Below are 4302 nucleotides of genomic sequence, written 5' to 3'. Positions count from 1 at the left end.
GCAAAGTGCCAGTCCCAGGTGCTGCCGAATTCCTGGGTTCTAGGCCCGGCTCAGCCGCTGCCCTGCTGGGGGGTTTTAGGCAAGTCACACTGCCTTTCTGTGGCTCAGTTTCCCCATCTGTAACCTAGAGATAACAACCCTGAGCACTTGGTAAAGTGCCTTGAGATCTCTCAGTGGAAGCACTGTCGGAGCCAGGGCTTAGCACTGTTCAGCTCCGAGGGTCCACAGACTGTGACTAGAGGTCAGGGCTTGATAGTCAAACATGGGCCCTCTGAGCTCCTCCTGCTTGAGGGGGCCCCCTCTAGCAGGTTCTGCGGGGGGGGGGCTTCTAGCAATATGGAAGCTGCTTGGTGTCGGGCACGCCCTGAGGACAGACGAGGTAGTGGAATGATCACGTTTGACTTTAAATTCTAGGAATCTAGCCTGGCTCATGGCCGTTCCCAAATACCCACCTAGCTCTGATAGACCCCAGATGCTGCCCTTCATGGGGGAAGCCGGCTCAGTTCCAAGGTGGTGGCCTGGATTTCTGTCTCCAAGACCAGCATATAACCCCTGCGCCCCGCTCAGCCAGCCACGTGCCGAGCACCAGCATCACCACCGCTCTGTCCTGTTGTCTGTCAGTGCGATGCGAATGACCAGAAAAGCAAACTGCACAAAAACGCTCTCTTCCCGTTTGACCAATTTGCAGGCCATGGGTTCTAACGAAGAAGGTTCAAAAATAATTCAATGAGTGTCAATACTGCAACTTCACGGTGCAGCTAAGCCATCCGGCGGGTAGGTGCACGGATCGGACCGTAAGCTCCCTTCCACACTAGATTGTTGCCTGTCTGTTTGATAATGTTACCTTGCTTCTTGGGGGCACAAATCCCAGGACCGCTGGCGAGGTCCAGACGGCAGCTCTGCATTCGTAACTTCCCTGAGCCGCAGGAGGCTGTGCCCTCCCTTCTGTCTGCCTTCCAGGCTAGGGCCTGGTGACCGGTCTGATTTTCCTTGCTATCACGATTTTTTGTTGCTGCTGCTGCTACTTGATTTCTGCCAATTCTCTCTCAATCCACCGTTTAAATTCCAGGTTACTAAGCAAAAGTTGATGATAAAGAGACCCTGTGTCTCTAATGCAAGCTACTCTGAACTGTCTCGCAAAGGTAACTGACTCCAGCGCACCCAATCTCGCCTGCAGTTGTCGGTGAACCCCATCCTGTTTTGAATGTGTGCTCTAATCCCCCACTGCAGGCTCTGACAGAGGGCTCCCCCCATATGCATGCTGATCCAGAGAGACCTCAGCAGTGCTGAGCCCACCCCCCGATGGGACAGCTCCTATGTCCCTGCCAAGAGGGTCCGGCCGCTCCAGAAGGGCACGGCAGGGAGTCTGTGCCACAGACCCCCAGCAGAGTCTGCTGGGAGCGGCTGCTGCATGCCAGCTCGCATGCTGGGTGCCAGTGGGAACGGGGGATGGACCGAGTAACCCCCAAACCCCAGTGTGCTGGATTCCTCCCAGACTCCATCCAGGAGCGGGCAGCCGGTGGTTCATGTCTCAAATGGTCCCCAACCCATGCTGCTGGAGCCATTAGAACAGGCCAGCTGCCTGGCTCATATGCCCCCCAGTCACTCCTCTGCACAGCCTGGTTCACAGCCCACCCCTGCTGTGTCACTGGCTCCATGCTCTCCTGCTAAGCAAGGGTGAGCCTCCAAGTGCTCCCCCGATTCGCTGGGGGGCGCCTCTCAACCCTCCGGCCTGGTGCCGTCCAGCAGTCAGCCGCCGGCCCCCCCCCCGCAGCTGAGGTTCTTTGCCGTATTGATGCCCACAATGATGTCTTGCTGTTACCATGTGCTAAAAACTTTGACCCCTGTTTCTCTCGGTCCACAGTTGAGATCAAGCCCCTGGAAAAGCATAAGTATCGGCCCATGCAAGCAGGCCGAGTACCAGGCTCTGGTCAAAACCCCAAGTCACTTCAGAGCATAGCCCCTACAGTACCCCGGTGCCAGGACAGCTCCTGCTCCCAGCAGCTCTCGCTGCCTGTTAGCCGGGCCGGGAGGGACAGGGCCCGGGGCCAGGTCCGTGGATGGAACGGGCTCTGTGCAGACCTGGCAGCAGAGGCTGCCAGCGCCCATCCTGGCGAGGGACTAGCTCACCCACCCCACGTGTGGGGAATCCGGGCTGCTCACCCCGCCCCTCTCACGATGGCATGTGGGGAGCCGTCAGAGCAGCAGCCCCCACTCCGCGGTGCTTGGTGGTTGACAGCATTGAGCGGCTTGCTTTGTGCTCCCCATGGCTTTCCCCAGCTGCTGGCAACAGCTTGTCCCCTCTAGGGCGCTGGACATGCCTTGTCCACCTCCTGTTCCTTCAGGCCTCCACGGGGCCACTTGTCTGGGAGAGGGCAGCAGTCCCAAATATCTGTCACCTCAGCAGCTGCTCAGGGCCCCATCTCTCCCAGGCACAGGGGGCAGGTTTGATCCCTGTGTGGGGAGGAGGTGACCCCAGTCCTGCCCCGCCAGCCCTTCCAAGCAGGGCGCAGGATCCCAGTGTGTTAACGAGGACGGCTGCCCCCTTCTGTTCCTGGATTCAGGGTTCCCTTGAGCCAAGCCTCCAGGCACAGTGGGTGTTGCTGTGTGTGGTGTCAGTACAACGGAAGGAAGCTGTCAGCCGCTCAGCATGTCCCTGGCATCTGGAGAAGCAGGCTCGGGCGGGGGATCTGAGCAGGGTTGGGATTGCTGCCAGGGCACCCTGTAACCCCCCCCCGGTCTGGATTGCCTGACTCCCGAGTGCTCTGAACCCTGGAGAGGCAGGGACTCCGACCACCGCTTGCGCTGGCCTCCCAGACAGACCACAGCCCGAACGGGTGAGAAGGGCTCTGGGCAGGGTGCCAAGCCCAATGGGTATCCTGTCTTGGCACACCTCTGCCAGCCCCTTGCCTGTCCGAGCTCCTCACCACCACCTTGCCCCTCTGGTTGGGCATGACTTTAGCACTGCCCCCTCTCTGGAAGGTGGGGGGTGTCTCGGAGTGTGAGCAGAGCAGTTTGGTTTGGGGGGGGCTGGGCTCTGGGCGGGGTTGCCCTGGCAGTGGCGGCCGGGGCTGTGACTGCACTCTGAGTTAATGCTTCTACAGGTGAGGACCACAAGACAGAGCCATTAAAGCAGACGGCCTTGTGGAGCGTATGTAACACCCACCTGCCTCTCGGGTTCTTGATTTGACCATATCTTGCTCTGTAGCCATTGTTTTCCCTTCGACACCCCCCTTTCGATTTTGGCCTGACAGGCGGCTGATCCAAAACTACACCCCACCTCTTCCTGGCTCCATGGCTACAGCCAAACCCTGCCAAATCCGGGGGAAGGGAGGCTGGCAAAGCAGATCCTCCAACCAGCTGAGCGGGGCTAGGGCAGGAAGGGCCAGCTGCGAAGATGGTCCGTCACTCAGCATGGTATCTTAGCGATGGGGGTTCTAAGGAGAGCAGGGCAGAAGCTGGCGGAGCTGCCCTGGTGGATCAGTGGGAGGCAAGCTGGCTGGGTGGGCCCGTTGGGCTGGGATGCCCGGGGGCTGGTGGGTACCAGGTGGACGTTTGGCAAGGTGTGGCTGTAGCCCTGTGTTGAGGATGCTCTAGGGAGGGAGTCTGGAGCCCTTGGTGGGCCGGCTCCTAGGCCCGTTCAGAGCCGCCGCCTCCCCCCCAGCGTCACACTGCATGAGCGCGCGGTCTCTGTGTGCCGCTGGCCTGTGCCCTCTGGCTCTAACGCCCCGTGTCTCTCCTTCCCTCCCCTGTCTGTCTCTGTCCCTCTTCCCCCCAGACATCCGGCTGCGGGTGCGTGCCGAATTCTGCCAGCACGAGCCGGTCCTGCGGCAGAACGTGCTGTCCAACAAGCAGCACCGGCTGGAGCGCCAGTTCGACATCTTCGGCCAGTCCAACACCATCCTCAAGTCGCGCGACCTGGGCTCCATCATCTGCGACATCAAGTTCTCGGAGCTCTCCTACCTGGACGCCTTCTGGAGCGACTACATGAACGGCTCGCTGCTGGAGGCCCTCAAGGGCGTCTTCCTCACCGAGTCCCTCAAGGACGCCGTGGGGCAGGAGGCCATCCGGCTGCTGGTCAACGTGGACGAGGATGACTACGAGGAGGGGCGCCGGCTGCTGCTGGAGAGCCTCGGCCCCCAGTGACGGCCCCTGCAGGGCGGGGGCACAGCCTGGCCTCTGGGGAACTCGGCCTGGGTATGTGGCTCTTCCTACCCTTCCTGGGGGTTAGCCGGCCTCTTCTACCTTGGGAGCTAGCCACACGCAAGCACCGGGTCCCCCACCGCAGTGCTAGCCACCATC

At 60.7% G+C, this 4302-nt stretch overlaps 1 pseudogene; it reads left to right on the top strand.

The window, feature by feature from the left end:
* Nucleotides 1-2734: 2734 nt before the first annotated feature.
* LOC112125338 lies at nt 2735-4229 on the top strand (annotated as a pseudogene).
* Nucleotides 4230-4302: the final 73 nt, after the last annotated feature.

The sequence above is a fragment of the Terrapene carolina genome, unplaced genomic scaffold (genome assembly GCF_002925995.2).
Source record: "Terrapene carolina triunguis isolate 2854851 unplaced genomic scaffold, T_m_triunguis-2.0 Scaffold29049, whole genome shotgun sequence".
Classification (NCBI taxonomy): Eukaryota; Metazoa; Chordata; order Testudines; family Emydidae; genus Terrapene; species Terrapene triunguis.
The sequence above is the reverse complement of the archived record's forward strand: the minus strand, read 5'-3'. Positions and strand labels throughout refer to the sequence as shown.